The sequence below is a fragment of the Papaver somniferum genome, chromosome 1 (genome assembly GCF_003573695.1).
Source record: "Papaver somniferum cultivar HN1 chromosome 1, ASM357369v1, whole genome shotgun sequence".
In the NCBI taxonomy this organism is placed as follows: domain Eukaryota; kingdom Viridiplantae; phylum Streptophyta; class Magnoliopsida; order Ranunculales; family Papaveraceae; genus Papaver; species Papaver somniferum.
Window position 1 is genome coordinate 96,942,199 of NC_039358.1, and position 22,275 is coordinate 96,964,473.

At 37.2% G+C, this 22,275-nt stretch overlaps 1 pseudogene; it reads left to right on the forward strand.

Annotated features, from left to right (window-relative positions):
- The first annotated feature begins 6,562 nt into the window (after nt 1–6,562).
- Nucleotides 6,563–20,747, forward strand: LOC113347934 (annotated as a pseudogene).
- Nucleotides 20,748–22,275: the final 1,528 nt, after the last annotated feature.

Here is a 22,275-nt window from a genome sequence, read left to right on the forward strand (position 1 = left end):
CGTCCATCTTCGCAAGCTTGGATGGAGGGTATAGATATAAACTTATCTAAACTGGCTCCCATGCAGGACCGATCGGTCCCACCAAAACTGGCTCCCATGCTTGAGTTTGATCAAGCCAAAGAGTGATGCTTGCGCACCTCTTTAAAACCTAATATTCCATCAACGGTCGCAGATGAGGGTCTTAAGCCATCTCGTCCGTCCAACTTCGCTAGCTTGGTCGGACAGCCTAGGTTAAGAGTTATACGACCAATGAAGCGTCTCTGTGATCACCGTCCGACACTCTTCCACATGGAGTGATCGTCCATGAGATGGCTCGCCCATGAGGCTTCCAAACGATCACTCGAAGATGGCTGGACGTGATGATGTTTTAAGACGCTTAATCCGTGACTTACTCCGTTAAGCTTTAAAACAGCGATGCTTCATGCATATTGAATATATTTGATGCATTACATGCATAGAATACACACGATATTTTATAAATATCGATTTCCCAAAATAACTTAGTTATTTAACCTAGCACCGCATGCTACTTATGTGGGTCCCACGATCCACACATTCGAGACATCAAGCATGTCACAAACTGGGGGATACTTATTGGGTATTGGTCTGGCGGTTTACAGCGTGCAGCGTGCAACGCGTCATCACAAGAACGTGTCAGGAAGACATGGACGGTTAGTGATGATGGGAGAAGTGGGAAAGGATTAATCGTGTGACACTAACACGACCCCACTATTCCATCACTCCACTTTCTCCACTTCCCACAAGAGACGAGGGTTATGCTCAATGGCTTGTATAAATAGGTTCTCCTCCCTATTTCCAACACAGACGAGACAGAAACCAAGTGTTGATATAACGTATTCAAACACTCAGAGCTTATTCCTTACATTTTTTACAAGCCGGTTCATCTTTCTGATACAAGTCATAAATAGCCAACACCTTCACACTCTCAACACCTTCTTCGCTTCCCTCCCTAAGATCAAGCCCATCTCCTTCACTTTGTGACCGAAGCAAGTCTGGAACGGCCATTTCTTGGTTTAGGCCAGAATTGTACAGATTGATCTCTCAAATCATAAAGCATTCCCGTGCAGTGCATTTGTTTAGGGTTTAGATTCATTTCTCATCCACACACACCCAAATTTACCAAAAACCGCAGAAACAGTTTTCACCCATAAACAGAAGTACAAGAGAAAAATGGTTGAGAAATTTAGAGGTAAAGATGTAGAAGGTGTGAATTTTAAGTTTAAATGTATAATGAAAAGAGTAAGAACCTGTGGATGGCTGGACTGTTGGCGGATTAACAATACCCGCTGGCAGGTTATCACAGTCTATGCGATTTTTCTTCACCCGCCAGCGAGGTCTCTTCGCCCAGGAAATTCTGAATGAGACGTGCGTCTCATATTGGTTGCAATGAACAAATCATCAAATATGTTGGTTCGGCCACCCATTTTTCATGTTTGTTGAATCCATAATGAGACCAAAACGAACAATTTTTTTGTTGATTTCATAGGAATTGCCCTAAAAAACGAAAAAGTTTGGTCCTACCGAAAAATATGCTTTTGGGGTAGTTTGTTTTGGCGAAACATGCTGGTAGGCGCAACCTGATAATGTCGCCTGTCAAAAGGGAAAAAAACGGTTTAGTCCAAAACCGCATCAATAAGTATGGGTTAGTCCATCCCGAGTTAACTAGGTACAATTTAGTCCAAAATTTATTTAAAACATGGAAAATACACACATAACCTTCCTGATTTACAATTTAGTCCAAAATGACTAATGATGATGTCAACAATTTTAAATAATATAAAAATAATTAAAAAACAATTTATCTTTTGAACCATTTGTCCAAAATTCACAAACTTTATATATTCGGAAAGCTCTTTCCGAGATCTACAAAAAGAGTACCCATATGCCTATACAATTTTCATTTTAAAAAAATCTTAGTTTACATTGGTGCATAAACATGTAGACATCTACAAAGATCCAGAAAATCCAAAGACAAGACAAAGTGCACCCGTTTGTACACCACATACAAAAGTATAAAGTTGGTTTCATGATGATGGCTTATTAAAAAGCATTGAACTTTTTTAGGTTAGTGAATGAGCTAAGTCAACTAGTACAGTTGCAGTCATATCTTCCAAGTAAAAATGACCATCTTCCAATCGAGAGATTACACCCATAATCCATCTCCTCCCTGTCTGTCCAATCAGAGATTGATTTGGAGAAATCTGCAACACATATTAATATCATTATCATTGGGATAACCACTTATTTATGCTTCTAACACATGTCCTTTCAGCTCTATCATGAGATACATCTTCCCAGATACATCTAACAATGCATCATTGTTTGGGTTGTATTAAGAACCAGATTTGTTAAGTTCTCGAAAACATATCCGCAAGAAATCAGAAAGGAAAAAAAGCGGCCTCCCATTTAACTTTCCAAAGAAGAATGAATCCATCCTTCAACACCATAGCGCTCAGACCCCTCATTTCTAAACCTAGCAGTCAGTTTATACCCTTCCCTTTGGTAACAAATCCAGTTATTTGGCTATCATCTACATACTCAACCCAATCAATCTCTTTAACATTACGATCTAGTGAGTCTAAACAGCTAAACCTAGTTTATGTCAACATGTGTTTCCTCTAGATTATGTGAATTGGCCTACTTTTCCCATTAGGGTATCTCAATGATACGAATAACATACCAATATGTACACTTGTACTGCAGGTGCACCAATATGTACACTTGCAATACAGGTGCACCAATATGTAACCTAACTTCCAAGAGACACTCTCAAGCTAAATCGGAAACTCTACAAACCATGCATTGGTATAATAAGGCATCCTTTATTGCATTTTGAAGAACACTAGGCTTACACAGTATCATTCTTCTGAGCATTATGTAAGACTGAACTTAGATCAGACCAAGGAGACCACCATATTATAATTATAAAACATACCTCTCTTTATCAGTGTGGTAAAACATTCATGTCAGGTTAGACATGGAAGCTCACCAATTCTTTGGCACATTCGCTGTGAACAAAAGTGGAAACATATTATAATAGTATTATCTAATCAAAAGCATGACAAATCTATATAATGATACCAGCATAAGCTTATGGAGCCATTATTTTCACGTGTACTACTTTGTACACACCTATAAAACATGCATGAAACCGCTCATTCATACCCATAATATGGATGAAATCAAGCATTCTTACCCATAAACAAGCTACTTCTCATAGGAAATAGATTGGTGCACCAGTTTGTACGCCAGTTTAGACTCTCCACATAAAGGAGAAAGCTTCATCATCATAGACTCCTCATCATCGTTGCTACTTGGGTGATATAGTTCCAACTAGTTAACTTTACTGGTCATGTGATATAAAACAACGATCCTAAAAAAGGTAGCCGAATAGGCATACCAAAATCAGAAGGTAAAAGATACGTCATAGAAAAGTAAAAGACACAATATATTTTGCGGGAGAGAGAAATTACCCTGCATGACAAGCATCAAACAATTGCTTTGACAATCCACAACATTTCTCAACAGTGGCAGGTCCCTGAATGGATCGGTCCGAAAACCATCAGATTAATCAATTCGAAGCCAATTTCATTTCTTACTATCTGTAATTTATTGGGATACTAAAAATATAATCACCATCTCTGTAAAGCTTGAGAAAAATTCTTGTTCGCCGCATGTGGAACTGATCTCCCTAAGAGCCTTTCTCAAGCTTTCATGAGATTGCAAGCATTAATGCTAGACATAACAGTTGAATTGTTTATTCTTCTCTATCATCTTTTTGTAGTACATGTCCCCGGGATTATAAAACGATGAGCAGTCGCCTGCAACAGAGCCAACTTTGAGCCATTGCTTTCGACAAATTAATTCTCATAGCAAAAACAACATTAAAATCATTTAAAAGTCAGTCACATCTTAGTAGTGCAAAAGCACAACAAGATTACCATTTTACAAATATTATATCAAGCCAAATAAAACACGGACATCACTTATCCATTCTACAGTTATACTAAATTGTGCTACAATCTAACAATCCAAAATTTAAAATTTTGTAATACCAAACCAGTTCAATTAAAAGTATCTAAAAGAAAAAATTCCATAACAAACCCCTTGAATGTCATAATTAAGTCTGAATGCAAATACTAGTTTCATAGTTTCTGGTATATAATTAATGCAGAAACAAAGTGCACGACTTACAACTAGTATGATAAAACTGGTGCACTAAAAATTACACTGCGTAAAACTGGTGTACAAATAAGTACACCTCATATAGTGAAGTAAAACTGGTTTACCTTGTCGCTTGAAATTTCGAGAGAGCAAAAGAGAGAAAGAAAGAGATAACCGAGTGAAATGGGAATGAAATTCCGAGATTTGTTTTAATATTGGTCCCGTAAAAGCGAAGTTGGGCACATAATGTCAGTTTGAAGTAACTACTGAAAATGTACAATTAAATGTTTCGAGTGATAAATGTGCTAAAATGGTCATTTTAGAGATAATCATAATACCTGTTTTTCCTTTGGCGCTTTTTCTTGTCAGCGGATCCACCATTTAGTTTTTGCTCACTCTCCACTTGCCAAATCTCATCTTCCTCACAAACCGAATGATCTCCTCTTGCCTCTTCAAAGTAAGAACCTCTTGATATGCTACTTCAATTTTATTACTATAAAATGAAATAAAAGAGTGGGTGGGTGATAATATCCTTATTAAAGAAAGGTACATAACGATCAAGAGGTGTACACCTATGTACATACTAAACATCAACATGTGTACAATTGTGTACACAATTATTTACATACAGTGAAAGAAAAAAAACTAACCTTTATTGACAGAAGTGCCCTGAATCTAAGCTTTGATGATTTTAACTTCAACTTTCAAACTCCTAGTAACCAACTCAACAACAATGGTAGACTTGGTTTCGTGACTGAACTCATTCCTAGTCAAATAGAAAGAGTATATTTGACTCACCAACACCTGAAATTCAAATAACCATTCAAACAAACTTAAGATTATCTTCCTCACTTTACAGCTAGCTCCCTGAAAAATAGATCATATAAAATTTAAGAACCTGAAAAAATAACTTTTTAACAAACAATAGGTGTACAATTATGTGCACGTTAACTATCAATAGGTGTACAACTATGTGCACATTAACAATCAACACGTGTACAATTATGTACACATTAAGAAGAAACATGTGTATAATGATGTACACATTAACAATCGACATTAACTCCTTATATTCCATGTCTTATGAATCTTCTTATCAGAATTGATGAGTACACAATTATTTCATTCATTATGCCCACACTGCAAAGAAACAAGCTTACCAACCAATCATTCTGATCTGGCCTTCCAATACTCACACCAATTTAGGAAGCAAGTCGATACAAACTTATGGACAACACAATAGGAGAGTTCTCAAATAAGTCGTTCCAAAACTATTTAAAGAGTGCAGATGACACAAACAAACTACTACGGAATGATTTGTCGTCCTTTAAGTGTACTCATTCTCATAAAAAAAATCAAATACATTCCTTAACATGTAACCTTACCATATCTGGGTACCGCTAGCAAGCTAATCATTAACAAATATGATTTCTCAAATATGGGTGAGAAATCCAATTTCCATGCATATATGTTGGTTACACAGTTTTGATAAACAGCTATACATCTACGGACTTGAAAAACATCACCATAAGATTCTACATAAAGTCCTGAATTTTTATATGGATGATCCCATCATCATCTCACACTACAGTTAATTCTTATCCGTGTGTACTCTATATATTAAAAAGCGCAGTTTGTTTAAATCATTGGGTATTCTTCAGTTAATTTCTTGCTTCTTTCATACAGAGTGTAGAGGTAAGTATTTGAGCTACCTCAAGTATAATAATGTAGAAACTCAACAGCCATAAAAATGGACGACAACGAAACATAAGGTAAGTAAAGTGCTTGTGGGTTTTGATATTAAGAGGCATAAATGAAATGAGTTTACATTATAATGTTAATTATACAACATTTAAGTTCCAAATTAGCTACCTAAGCAACTTCGTGACTACGTATGAGAGGATAGTAATTTTTATATGGATGATCCCATCATCATCTCACACTACAGTTTTTTACATAATGGTGCAAAGTCTCCTATTTTTTCAAGGATGATCATGGTATTACAAGGCTCAATACGGTTGATTACATGCAATTTATGTCACATGTGTACAAAAATGTACGCCTATATTATAGGTGTACCAATATGTACACATGAATACATGTGAACAAGAACTTAAAGGTGATGTCTGGACTGATCATACATAAGAACTTCACCAATTTGTTCTCGTATACAGTTTAAGCAGTAGATGCAAGTTAACAAAAACTTTATAAGCGGAAGTTTCTACACATGTACAATTTCAGAGATGCTAATCTACAACATTAGCAGAGTCTTGTTATTTGGGAAAGTTGGCTTACTACTCCACCCAAACTCCAATAATATAAGGTTCACATAGAAGTAGTATCAAAACACACAAAAAAACTGACCAAAGTTATTATGATGAGAGATACACTTACTCTCTTGAAAAATGTAAGGTATTTGTGGTTGTCTGAGTGCAAATCTACTTCCAAATAATATACGTTATGGTTGTTCAGAACCCGAATTCTTTTTGTCAGACTATTATACTTGTAATAAAAGATAAAATCGAACACATAAGATCCTAAAGAGCGTATACTAATTTATGGAATACTAAAAGTAATAGTTGCTACAACAATCCCTAAAACCAAAGATCAGTAAATAGCCTTTCTTCCAAAATAGAGAAATCTAATGTGCAGACTACCAATACAGAAATTTTGTGACCTACGTAACGATACCATACTACAGTTAGTTGAATATGTTCTTTTTTATCCAGTAATGCCAATTTTTGAAGCTTAAATAGGTGTTCAAGAGTAATTGTCTTGCTTATTACAGTGAATACCGTCTACCGGCAATACTATATTACTTTTCATAACTATAAAAGCAGTGTATTCATCACCACAAACACAGAAGAGTTCTTTAATAGCAAACACTTCATACTTACCAGAGCCATAGACATCCTCATCTACAAAACCGAGTTCTTCAAGAGCTCCAATATACCAAAATCAGGAGCAGCTTTTCCTGCTAATGAGTTTATGTTAACATGATAAGCGAATTAGTCAATTATCTAAGAAAATCAATGACAATTTCATCGAAACAATATGATACTACAAATATCTAAAGAAAAACAGTTCCACATGTACAACACCTATTAGCCATTACCAACCCATGCTTGATCTAAATTATAAACCCTCGATCCCTCATAATCCCTAACAAAGAATTCTACTAATAATAGTATAAGCTATATGAGTAGGAACTTAAAAGGTATCAACATTTACCTCATGATCAAGCAACAAATTCTCGTGCTTATATCTCTATGAAATATTCTTCTCATGGCAGTAAGCTAATGCTTCTCCAAGGCTTGCAATGTACTAAATTTCAAGCAAAACAAATAAAGAACCCAGCTGACTAGCTATGTACTAATCAGAGAAAGACAATACACTGAAGCTATATTTTCATGCACAAAACACTATGATGATACGGTTAGTGAGATGAGTATAATTTACTGAAATTAGAAAATAACTTAGAGCATAGCTCCCTAATTGAAAAGTAGGGTCAAGAATCAAAATCATTCGGTCATTCTAGATCCTGCATCGAGGGTCTCAGAGATGCGTATGTTGATGGTACAATTGAAGTAGACAAGATCTAAATTTGGTAGAGGTCAAAATCCATAAAAAGAAAGAAGAGAGTTATGCAGGTATTTGAAGTTTTGGGATGTAAATTTTAAAATGAAATAGTCTGTATGGTGAAACAAAAACGAGTACCTAAAATGAGATACTCTTCATTTGTTAATGCTGCAAACAAAGGAAAAATGGTAGTAAATAATGTACACTCATATGATCAGTTTGTCCAGAGACACACACTTACACACACAATGTCTGCTTTGATTGTCCAATAATGTACACTCTTATGGTAGTGAACAAATAATTATTCTTGGGATGAAAATCTAGCCTTTAGTGATTGTCTTTTGCAAGGCTTGCAATGTACTAGATTTAAAACAAACTAAATCATTGTGTATTCTTCCCATCTTCCAATATAAATCACTTCCTTTAAACATTCATTATTACTAGCTATCCTGGTAGTGCATCAACCCTGCTGCCATACTTTTACAACATCGCCAAATCAAACCAGAACATAAAAAAATCTAAACTCATTAGCTCACCTTAACACCTTCCATTTCCTCATAAATTTCACCCCTTCTCCGACATAAGATCCAGGCTCCTGAAGGAACCGTAACTATTCTTTGAGCATCCTCACTGGCGTAGATACACACACATCATAAACCCAGATTTCATTCCAAATACACTCAAACCCCACCCTACTCATGAAATTCTAAGATCTCTCTTCCGTTAATAAAATCAAAACCCATAATGTCCCATATTAATAATCTAAACTTAATAATCGCACATGATTCAGTGATAATCGAAGGATAAGATATTAAACTATCAAAATCGTAGTTCAGCCAAAATTGAAGATAAAGAAAAAAGGAAATCCACAATGAATTTAGTGTAGAACAAGTAAAATCACCTAAACCTAACACAAAACCACAAAAATTAAGCAAAAGGAACTCTAATTGGATGAAAAATTGAAATTAGGTTTAGCCATTTAGGTAGTGATGTTAAAAAGAGAAGTCGATTCGATTATTACCTCTAGAATAGAGATCAATATGCTGAGCTTCAAGACGATTTAAATAATGAGATTTCGGTCGAACTTGAAGTTGTAGATCGTGAAGATGTTGAATGTAATATTGTCCAAGACCTTTTCCTGAGTTATGTGTAGCAGTCGTGATTTTCATTAAGTTTACTGCATCAAAAAATGATGATGCTCATCCACTTATTTCTACCTTCTTCCCTTCTACTTCTACTGCCGCCATTGAAGGTTAAGAGATTTCGTTTTGTTTCATTACTCTCTGATATGCAAATCCCCTTTGTTACTGTTTCTCTCCAAAAATTCATGAAATGAATACGGAAACCTGGAAAGGATAATTAAGGTATTGAGAAAAATAGATATTTTCTAGATCGGCTGGAATTTGGACTGACTCGTCCGAAGTTTGGACTAAACCGTCGAGTCGGGGATATTTGGACTAACTAGCATCGGGCTTTTGATGAGAGGACTAAAGCGTCCAAATCCCAACAAATCTGGGATTAAACGTCAATTTCTACCCGTCAAAATTCCGAAACTAATCATAGCTATGTCGTCTGTCAAAATTCCGAAACTAATCATAGCATTTTCGTCTCCTCGAGTCAGCTGCTGAAAAAAATAGTCGGCGTTGCCTAACCCTACAGCTGCAGAGACGAAGAGAAAGGGAAAATCACAAGCCTTGGATAACTGCTGTCTGCGGATTATGGTACTAGATGCCGTTGTTGATAAAAATTCCTTTTAGTGCTTTCTTTCCAATGTCTTAACTTGCACTTTACATGTTTATAACAAATTGCTTTTTATAATTTAATCCAAGATCTTAGTCATAAGAAGTTGCAAAAAACTGGGGACTACTGATTCTGTTTTTTCTTTTTTGTGTTAGTGGTGAGAGTGCAAGGGAGGGAGTGACGGAGTGCCAGAGATGGAAAACCTGAAACATCCGTGTTAGATGTCCTCACTGCGCGGGACCTCTTTCCAAAGATTTGGTACCTCTCTCTCTCCCTTCTCTCTCTTACCGTCGAGGAGTTTTGTGCAGGAAACTAGGAGCTGGACAATTTCACCACTAATCAGAGACAGCTTTTCTATGATACTACCTCTTTCTCTCTTTGATTTTACTTTGTAATTTGTAAATGATCCTAATGTTTGCTATTTATTTGTTAAGGATCTATCAGTGTTAGACTTGCTGGTGCTGTTAGTTTCCTTTTCTTACCTAAAATTTGAACATACATATAGATTGGATCTGCTGTTGGCGGTACTGCAAGTGCATTCTATGGATTTAACCTTGGTGTGTTTTTATCTGCTCTCTCTGCTCTCTCTGTTCTTCAGTTAATTGTTGTTTGGTCTCAAATAAGTTCAATTACTTACGTTGATCATGAGTATTTTTGTTCTTTCTTTTGTTGTGCACAAAGCCAGTATCATATTGCCATCTCTCTGAGCTGCAAGTTAAGTCTTTGTTTGCTTGGTATTTTAATGTTATAAGAATTCTTTTAGGGACCTACTTTCTCCACCATTGTGTGTAAAAAGTGTTAGAAAAAACGGCTTTGTTATACCAAATTTGCATGGACTATGTTTTGAACTCTAGACCTATTGCCCACTACTTGTTTTTTCATTTGAATAGATAAAACAATAGTCCCATATAGACTAAAATCTAAAGAGTTTTAGACTTAAATACCATAGAATTGGCTAAAAGGGCATGGCCCTTGGGTCATTAGACTTTTGTGTGAGGGGGGAAGGCCTAGACTAGGGCAAGGTTTCCTTTCCCGTACTCCCGGTGCTTCGCACGCCGCCGTCCGTCCGTTCGGGTTCATTAGATCCTAACTTTTGGTACGTTTTTTACACACATGTAGAAGAATCTGCAGCTTTCTTGTGTGTACGTGTTTGTCTTGCCTTCCTTGTCTGCACATGTTTGTCCTGGCTTTCTTGTCTGTACGTATTTGTTTTGGCAACACTGTTTTTAACCAACACACTGCTCTAAGCCTGAAAAAAGCAACACTGTTTTTAACCAAACATTACCAGTATTTCTGTCTTACGCATGGTTTTGTTGCATGCATTTTTCCTCTCGTTTGTAACGTCTTAAACACTATATAAGGGAGGAGTCTTGAGCTCTTTTGACACAACAGAGAAACATCCACTAGTGGGTACATCTTCACACTTGGTGGTGCGTTTGTGTCATGGAAGTCTTCCAAACAAACATGTATTGCTCGATCCACCATGGAGTCTGAGTTTATAGCCTTGGAGAAAGCTGGGGAGGAAGTTGAATAGATACGAGGTTTCCTGGGAGGAATTCCACTCTGGCCCAAGCATGTGTCTTCGATCGCAATCCACTGTGACAGTCAAGCTGCTATTGGATGCGCAAAGAATAGTGTATACAATGGAAAATCTATACATCTTCAAAGAAGACACAAGACAGTGAAACAACTACTCTCTACTGGTATCATCTCTATAGACTTTGTGAGGTCTAAAGAGAATATTGCAGATCCTTTGACGAAAGGGTTATCTAGAGAGGTAGTTAGATCCACATCGAAGGGGATGGGACTCAAGCTCATAGAATAAATCGCCATGAAGGACACTCAACCTTGTGAATCGAGCTCCAAGAATAAGGTTCAATGAGATAACTAATTTTTGGTGATGTCAAGAGAGCACTATCTTTGTCCCTCCCTATGGTGTAACCGTATGATAGTGCTGCCTGCATGTTTTAGGATGATCTGTCAAGATCTTAATGAGTTCCATGACTTTGCTTAAAGCGGAGTGTGACAGGACACTCTTAATGGACTCACCTATGTGGATGTTGGAAGTGGGGCCGCTTCCTATGATAATTTGAGCTTTTTCTCTAGAGACATTCATTAAGTCCGGGATTTATCCCACGGCCAAAACGGGCACAACGGCAAGAGCTTGGCAGCTTTCTTTTTCTTTGAGACATCAAAGTGTGGTTGTTATTTCTGAATTGCACTCACTGTTGGCGGTTCAAGACATTGTGTTCACCGTAATAACAAGCAGTTCCGGTAACCTCTCACTAAGTTAAGGTTCAATCTCTGGGACACCTTAGCCTAATATTGATGTATTATGTTTTCTCGTATTTCGTAGATATGTTTTATCATTCATGTGGGGGATTGTTAGAAAAACGGCTTTGTTATACCAAATTTGCATGGACTATGTTTTGATGTCTAGACCTATTGTCCACTACTTGTTTTTTCATTTGAATAGATAAAACAATAGTCCCACATAGACTAAAATCTAAAGAGTTTTAGACTTAAATACCATATAATTGGCTAAAAGGGCATGGCCCTTGGGTCATTAGACTTTTGTGTGAGGGGGGAAGGCCTAGACTAGGGCAAGGTTGCCTTTCCCGTACACGCGGTGCTTCGCACAGAAGCACGCACGCCGCCGTCGTCCGTCCGGTCGGGCGGGCTCGGGTTCGGGTTCGGGTGTGGGTGTGGGTGTGGGTTCATTAGATCCTATCTTTTTGCTAAAACTTTTGGTACGTGTTTTGCACACATGTAGAAGAATCTTGTTCTTTGTCTGCACATGTTTGTCTTGGCTTTCTTGTCTGTACGTGTTTGTCTTGCCTTCCTTGTCTGCACATGTTTGTCTTGGCTTTCTTGTTTGTACGTATTTGTTTTGGCAACACTGTTTTTAACCAACACACTGCTCTTAGACTGACAAAAGCAACACTGTTTTTAACCAAACATTACCAGTATTTCTATCTTACGCATGGTTTTGTTGCATGCATTTTTCCTCTCGTTTGTAACGTCTTAAACACTATATAAGGGAGGAGTCTTGAGCTCTTTTGACACAACAGAGAAACATCTCTTCTTCTGCTCTCCCTCTGCTTTCAGAAAATAAGTTTTTATTTCTAGTTTCTCTGTTTTTAGCTTTTGCTAACACTGCCAAGTTCTAAGGGTACTCTCTTTGTATGCTACATTGAGGGGTACTATCAGTAGTTGTATCCTGGAGGTGACTCGCCAACTGCTATAGCATCTCAGCGGAGTAGCAGGCGATATTGCCTTTAGGACAGCATATCGTATACGTGCCTCTACATTTTCTGTGCATCTCCAGCAACATCGGTTTGAGCTAAGTATCTTCTTCTCAGTTACATTATCTTCTTCTCAGCGACACCTGCATATATATTCCCCATGTTCTTGTTGTGGATAATATCTGGTACTCGTAAGGGTATTCTTATGTCTTTATCTTTCATGCAGTGATGCCACTGGTTCAAAGACGATAAAGGGCCCTATGTGGTTCCAATTTCTCATTGGTGTAAGTGGTTTTGAATTTATTTTTTTAATTTTTTTAAAATTAAATTAGTGTATTTGACGTTATCTCGTCCATGTTTGCAAATGTTCTCCGGCATGTTGAGTCTGCTGCTTTCCTTAGTTGTATACTTGAAGTTAACAAACAACTCTTTTCATGCCCATTTCTCCAAGTAAAGCCGAAGGAAATTATAAATACCGAAGTCTTAGGAAAAAGGAACTTCTCCCGACAGGTCTAATGAATGTTTACAATAGTGTATGGGTTATGTCCAAAGTCCTTTGTAGTTTAACCAAGGAAATGAGTAGGCATATACTTTAGTGATAAAAATATTAGTAGGAATATTCTGACCATCTTCTTAGTAGCTTGATTTCTCTTGGCATAAAAAAGGAGTATTGATAAAATGTATAAAGTTTAATTTGGCTGGTTTCCTCATGGCTTAGCTAATATCCGCTTGTTGAGATGTTTGGTCACAGTTGTAAGTAGAACAAGGTCTCATCTCTTCTATATCATAAGAGGTTAAGGAGTATGTTTTATTTTGGAAACTCTGGACAGAGGTATTGTTCTAAAGTATTTAGAAAGTTCTGATTGTTTTGAAGCTTGTGACCTTCGTAACTGGTTTATGTGCCATTTTCCCCAAGAGGAACATTTTGGTATTCATTGAAAGTTTCGAATCGTTGAACTGAATGCATATGTGGAATTGTACTGTATAGTTTGCTTTACTTCATAGAAATATAGCTCTTGTACCACCTGATATTTCCTTGATCATCTGATTCCACAACTTTCTACTGACACCTTTATGAACGTGAAAAAGAAAACATATGCTACAAGTGAAGTATGTACTGCTTAGGCCGAAGATTAGAACCATAATATTGGACATACCAAAATCTTTCAAGGCATACTGAATGAAGATAAAAAAGGTTGTTGAATAGCAAAATCAGATAACCCCTTAACCCAAATTTTTTTTTAATGGCAAATATGTCCTTTACGTATTAGTGTTAATAATCTTGATTAGTGATTAAATATTTTGTTTAGTGATTAAGATAATTTTCAGAATTATAAGAGTTGTTTAGATGAAAAATTTGAGGAAAAAAAAAATCAAAGTTTTGGTTTGGTTAAGAAGGAGAGAAAGAGAAGGAGAAAGTGAGAAAATTCTAATTCTTGATCCAATGGAGGATGAGGAGGGTCATCATTCATCTAAAAAACCTAGGAAAATACACATCAACTACAACAATGATCCAGAAATGGCTGATTTCTTAGATTATGAGAATGATTTTACACCCACTCAAACTCAAGCTCAAACTCAAACACAAACTCAAGATGATGATTTTTATGAGCCAAATCCTGATGATGAGGAACCCAATTCTTCTAATACACAGGTACACTTATATCCTATACTTAATCTCACTTCTATAGCTCTCAATTATCAAAAGTTAGGTTTTTTGAATCATGGTTCGGCGAAACAGGTTGAGGTTCGGCTCACATCTATGAGCCGAATCTACCATTGATGAACGGTTCGGCTTACTGAATCTGTTTACTGCATGCGCCGAACCTATAATTTCCAATTCCAACCCTTTTGCTAGAAACTAGTTCGGCTTATATGAAAGTTTCATAGTAAGCCGAACAACATCCTGAATAGCCCGGAATAGAATCATTACTAATTCGGCTTACATATCCAAAATTGTATGTGCCGAACATAATTTTTTAATTTCTGGGTTGAAATATTGTTACTGGTTCGGCACATATGGAGAATATCGTATCAGCCGAAACCTCTTATGTTCAAGGTTCGGCACATAATTTGATTATAGTATGAGCCGGACATAAATTTGTAAATTTTTGGGTTAAAATATTGTTCGAGGTTTGGCACATATTGAGGATATCGTATAAGCCGAAACCTCTTATGTCCAAGGTTCGGCACATAATATGATTATCTTCTGAGCCGAACATAAATTTGTAAATTTTTGGGTTAAATATTGTTCGAGGTTCGGCACATATTGAGGATATCATACAAGCCGAAACCTCTTATGTCCAAGGTTCGGCACATAATATGATTATCTTCTGAGCCGAACATGCATTTGTTAATTTTTGGGTTAAAATATTGTTTGTGGTTCGGCACATATTGAGGATATCGTACAAGACGAAACCTCTAAATGTTTATAGTTCGGCACATAATATGATTATCGAATGCGCCGAACCTTGTTATTATATTCCCTTTCTAATGTTTAACCTTGTGATATTCTTTGTAGATCGTGCTTGGACCCATGGAAAATCAACCTGATCCAGTAGACATAATTCACGAGGATACCAAGGATCACTTCCAAAATGATTTGGTATGTAAGAACCTTTTGCTTACCTTAATGTTGTCGGAATATTCCAAAGTTTTGCTTACTAATTACTTGTTTTGGAATGAACGTAGATATGGAAAACTAAACCAGAAGTTCTGGATTGGCTTGAGGAACACGCGATGAAGATAAATTGTGTACTAGTTAAAGGACAACAAAGCCGATGGGATCGGTTTGAAATGATTTGTGAGCGTAGTGGAACCGGCGCTAGCAAGGTTAAAAAGGGTACTGTATACGTTGGGAAGACCGGGAGAAAGAATAGGACGAAGACGAAGAAAAGAAATTGCCCTTTCAAGATCGTTTTCAACCTCAAGAATAAGTCCATGAACAAAGAAGATCAATATTGGATAATGAATAAAGATATGGATTGTCGTCATAACCACCCACGTCCCAAAGACCTTCATGGACATGCGAAAGTAGCGCGACTCAAACCCGACGAGATGCTAGAAGTGGATAAAATGACACGAGCATGTTTGCCACCTTCTAGGATTCTTAGCAAACTGAAGGCGGACAACAACAATAACAAGTCGACTATGCAAACTATCTACAACGCAAGACAAAAGATTAGAATACTCAATTTGCAAGGTAGGATGGTGATGCAACAAGTAATGTGGTTAGGGGTGAAGAATAACTACGCTTTCCAAAAGAAGTTGGATGACTTCGGTCAAGTCACACACCTTTTCCTTGCCCACCCGGAATGCGCCCAATTGGCTCTATGCTTCCCACAAGTTATTATATTAGATTGCACGTACAAGACTAATAAATATGAGATGTCGTCGATGAACAAACACTTCGACAACCAAGCCACAAGTATGGTAGAGTCGGCTCATTATCGGTTGAAGAAGAACCTTTTTGGTTGTGTTGACACTTTTGTCACGGTTTTTGATGCAATTGATGAATATTTCAAAAGTGATGTTGTGAGAATTAAAACCGCGTTCGAGCATGACCTTATGTTTAGACACAAGAATTATGGTACTAATTGGCTACGGGAATTAACTTATAAAGTATCCCATCTATGCATCGACTTGTTGATGAAAGAAGTGTATTTGATTGAGACATTAGGCGCCACCTTGGAGGAAGAGTGTGTTTGTACAATGAAGACATCTATGGGACTTCCATGCCGCCATGACCTACTTCGGTACAAGGATGGTATCATACCATTTGAGGATATTGATAATTTTTGGAAACAATTAAGCTTCGATCCTCTCCCAACCGAAGACGATGAGGATGATCTAGAGATATGGGACACGACAAATGGGAAAAAATTGGCGGAGATGTATAGGAATATGTCCCGACCTCAAAAGAAATTCCTATGGGACAACATGATGTCGGTCATGTATTGATGAGATTTTGAAAATTATTACAGATTCGGCTCACCATATTGGTGAGATTTAAGCCGAACTATGTACTGGATTACACCAATAATGATTTTTAAGGCTCGGCTTATAACTCAAATTATAGAAAAAGCCGAACCTGAAGGACAAATGATTCGGCGCGTAACTAACATTAGAGGATAAGCCGAACTCTATAAATTCGGCGCATAACCGTTAAGCTATTCATTAAAACATGAAATTGAAGGTGTCCATAACCAAACCCAGCACAATTAAAAACAAAGTTGAGCACCTAAAAGCAAAGGTGTTTGCAACACCATAAAAGTGTACTTAAAACTTAAGAAAAACATTAAAAGGAAGTTGGAAACATAAAAAGACATTTAACCACGACCCCTCTTCTTAGTGGTAGGCTTTTGTCCGGGTTCCTCGGGTCCTTCTCCTTTGTTGATGATTGCATCCCACTTTTTGTAGAGGTAGTTTTGTTCTTCCACGGTCATTGGTGTTTTGGAATCAATTTTGTCCGTCATTTTTTTCAACATCTCCCTACCCGCGGCATTGGTCCTGACACAAGTATGAAAGTTATAAGACTAATTCGGCGCAAGTATGAATCATGTCTTGAAATTTTTATTAGCTTATACAGAGGGTGGATCGGCTCATACCACAAAATAATTATACGCCGATCCTAAATATTCGGCTCAAAACCTATATTGTCGAGTAAGCCGAACCCTGTATTCGGCTCACAACCGATATTGTCGAATAAGCCGAACCTATGATTATGAACTCAAACATGTATTCGACGCAACATGATATCATATAAATAAGCCGATCCTACACACTTGTAAAATTTATGAAATTTTAACAATGATATTCGGCGCAGCCCTAATACTATCGAATAAGCCGAATCTAGACTTATGGATTGAAACATTTATTCGGCGTAAAACTAATACTACCATACAAGCCGATCCTAAGCACATGCAAAAATTCTGAAATTCAAACAACATTTATTCGGCACAAAACTAATACTACCATACAAGCCGATCCTAAGCACATGCAAAATTTCTGAATTTCAAACAACATTTATTCGGCACAAAACTAATACTACCATACAAGCCGATCCTAAGCACATGCAAAATTTCTGAATTTCAAACAACATTTATTCGACACAAAACTAATACTACCATACAAGCCGATCCTACGCACATGCAAAATTTCTGAAATTCACAAAACATATTCGGCACAAAACTAACACCATCGAATAAGCCGATCCTAAATATAAGTCTCTGTTTTACTAAGTTCGGCTCAAAAAAGATTTCAGATATACGCCGAGCCGTTCATATGCACTTTCAGGGTTCAGTTTCAAGAACAGCTCGGCGCACATCTAACATTTGTTTTACGCCGAACCATACCCTGTAACCGCCGCAGAACACATGATTTTGACGAATTAAATCGACCAAAACAATCAAAAACATCAAATATGAGATGGGTTTGTAGAACTAACCTTCTTATTTTCATTTCCGACGTTGGTTCTTTTTCAATCTCTTCTTCCGATTGATTTTGTGGTTGATTTTGAGTTTGTTCTTCACTCTCTAAATCTTCTTCTTCATGAATAGGTTGTTCAATCGATCGATTTGAACGAGATACTGCCTTACGACGATCCATTATATAGTTTCACAAATCGACAATTAAATTTCCGCGATGAAAAAAAAAGAAAGGGAAGGGTGGAGTTCGGCTGTGGAGAGGAAGAAGAAGAAGGTGAATGAAACTGATTTTAGGTGTAGTTGATTATAGGTTTTGTATTAGGGTTAGGGATAAATTAGTAGTAATTTAATGGATTTAAGGGCATATAGGTAATTGAACCACCCCATAGGGTACCCCTTATAAGGTCACCCAAGTTAGGACTAGTCCTTTGTATGCCTTGAAAGTTTTAGGCATGCCCAAAATTGGTGTTCGAAGATTATCCCCTCATATTGAAAATACTAAAAGCTAAGCAGAAAATAGCTCTGGGCTTGGTGAGGTTCAGTTGATTGGCCCAGTAAGTACGTAGGCAGAAAACCAGCTGTGAATTGCAGATTATCGAATAGCAGTTGGAAGGTCACAGAAAGTTTTCTTTGTTGTCCACTGATTTCTTTGTTAATTAAGTCTTTTTAAATTTCATCTTAAACAAGGAAATAATTCGACTCCCTGGTGTTGCTTTGACTAAAAATCTTAATATTGAAAATCTGATTAACTTAGAGAGTTGGTGGTGAGAAATTAGTGTTTCATAAGGTTTACAGGTCGGGTATAAGCAAAGCTACTAATTTGTCAATAGTAAATAAGTTAAATGAGATTTGTGTACCATGGTCGTAATGATATGACCTTCGATGATGCATACATGCCATAAATTGTTATTAGAACAAAACATTGCTAGGAAATTGAAAACAAAAGGAACACTCCCTATAGTTACGGTAGTTTACTTGTCCTGCCATTTGAGGCTTAAGCAAAGCCTGAGGCTGGTACTTGCTCTTTTGAGACACTTGTGCAATTACGCAGATATGCGACATTCAACCAATGTGCGACAGCATTATAAACTGGTAACAATTGTTAGATAGATCAATATGAAGGATATAATCTTCTATTCTGCTTTAATACATATTTCTCGAACGCCCCCCAAACTTATTTCTTGCATATGTTACTTTCTCTGAAAGATCCAAAGATGGTATTGCTTTTGTACTCGGTGATTTTTTTTGCTTTATTTCAGTTCCCTCTGTTTCTATCGTCCTCCCTAGTTCATTTATGGATCAAATATATTATGAAACCATAGTTTACAACTTTGAAAGACAGCATTTTAATTGGCACTCAAAGAAGCAAAAGTAATGAAAGTGACACTTACTTTTTTCTTTTTTCCGGTGTTATGGGTGCAGACTCCACCGGTGATGCTATTCTCCTCTGCTTGTGCTGGGTTGGCAGGTCAGATATTTAACAACTCCGTAAGCTTGGATTTGTTCTTTATAGTCATTATCTGATCCTTGTTGTATTCTAATATGAAATGTATTTGACTTTTCATTATCTCCTTGTGTTATCTCCATAATTGTGAGCCCTCGTCATCTATATTTATCTTAAAAATATTATACTGCGCAAAACAACACTTTCAGCCTGTGAAAATGTTCCTGTACCTCTGTGATCCTATATCAGTGATGTTCTGTAATTGCAGAAGCCTGAACCAATCCAACACATACATAGGTAATAGGTTAACATTATAATGGGTTTCCAAATAATAGCATAATTCTTACACAACTGAAGCCCTGAACGACCAATTTTATTCAAGGAGTAACAGTGAACACTAGCCTCGGTTCTAGTTGATGTTTCTACATAAATTGCTGCTGTTGGGTTCTTAATGGTGGCAATTATCAAAAACATCTAGTCACCCCACATTAACTTGTTCCCTGCTTAAAAAAAGAAAAGAAGATGTCTCGTGAAAGTGGTAATTCCAAAAGGAAATTCAGTTCTTACCCTATTTCTTAAAGGGCGAACATGTTGGTGGAGTTGGTTTGTACTTGGTAGTAACTGTTGCCAACCTGCGACTACGGGTTCACAGGGTAAGGACCTTTTCTTGATAATCTTGTGAAATCGACTATTACAATGAATTCTAATTCGCAAATTATATTTCAGTAAGCAGAAGTATGTAATTTGTCCAACATTGTGAGGGTTGTGCTGGCCCTCATATAGCTTGTTAGAGAATTCCCAACTTATCTGAGCTAATCTGCTTTTTCTTTATCAGTAGAAGTGACTGTAGTACGAGTCTCAATGGGAATTGTCAGTATAGGTTGCATTGTACCCTGATCCATGTTATTCATTATTCCTCCTCTGAACCTAGCATTTACCAGAGTTCTTCAACACACTAATATACATGCATGTTTCTTGCGTGCAGGTGGCGCGGTCCCAGCTGTAGCCCAACTTGTCTCGTCATCTTATCATGCAGCGGCCTCATCACTGTCAATTTCACCACCGTCTCCTCCGAGGATGGTCAGAAGCCCAACAAATCAGCAACCTCCTCTACCCTGTAACCACTAAGAGATGTTGCTGAAACACTTATCTCAGGCAGAGAGTACAGACTTTCTTCGACGTTAACTATTTTCTAGTGGATGTATATATATATATATATATGTACAGATTAAGCAGACAACCAATTTTCCCCAGAGAGTAATAACATTAAATTATAGTTGAGCCAATGAAATGTGGATTGATCTCCTGATGATCCCAAGTGTAGATGTAAGCATAAAGCTTCATTTTTTTTTGAAACTAGATAAAGCTTCATTGTTGCCCTGCAACCTCAGCCATACCCGGCCGACACTGGAAGCATAGTTGGAAAAATACCATACTGAGATTTTTTAGTCTGACCTGTAAACCCGAATCTGTTGGGGTGCCCACTACCCATGCAGTGTGAACTCAAATTGGTTTGTGATCCTAACTGCTTACTTTTGGGAAGTCTGGATAGGTCTTCTTGATACATGTAGCATAAAAGATGTAAATTGCCCATGTTGGATATTGTCGACTTTTGGAAGCATATAACGGGAAGAGAAGCTTTTATTTCGTATCCGACATGAAAACGCAGATTTAAGCGTGCAAAAGAGCAATCAAATTTCTAAATTGCATTAGCTATCGTGGTCTTCATTGCACCACAAGGTCCAGAACCTTCTACTCTATAATGTCGACTAAGACTTCCTGCAAAAGGCTTCTTCCGGTTGTTTGTGTTGTAGGGTCAAAGGCTTGTGGGCTGAAATTGCAGTCACTTTATTCTGATGTTGTGTTACTATGACTGACAACATCGACGCGCTTATGTGAAGACCTTGCGAGAGCTTTGTCATAATTATCAAGACCTGCTGTATCTCTTCGATATTAATGCCCAGCGAACATGACAGATGTGTGTGGGGATTAATTAGTGACGAGCAGTCTTGTTTAGGATCAATTTTTTTGTGTGTTTTACTTCATTGGTGTGGGGTTCTTCAATCAATCCGTTGGTTTCAAAAAAAAAGAAAAGAAGAAAGAATGCCATTCAAAGAAAGGAGGCTTACCTACCCATTCGAAGGAGGATAATTGAAATTTTCTACGCCCAGCATGTAAAAGGCATTTCCTCTGCTGTGATTGTGAAGGGAGATATGTTGGAAACACGAGTCGTGACATATCTGTTTTTCCTATCACAAAGGTATAATAAAGTGAAAAATCAAAAGGTTGTACTTGTATATTAAAATTTGGATAGTTAAATCGTATTGAAGAGACAACTAGGATCTCGCGGACTATCAGATGGTACCAAAGAAAGCGTCATCATAGGGAAGAGGAAACCGGAAATCGGCTTTAATCCGAAGGAAGCCAATCCATGTTCGTGACTTAATTTTGTGCTTAATTTCTCCAGCATCAGATGCAAGTGTATGGTTGGTGAAGATCAAAATGAGATTTTAGAAAACAAGGGAGTTCTTATAATTATCCATCCAGTTACATCCGATGGTGAGTGAAGATCAAGATGAAATTTCTAGAAAATAAGGGAGTTCTAATCATCCATCCATCAACTTATATCAGATGTCAGGAAATTTAAGTTAAGGAA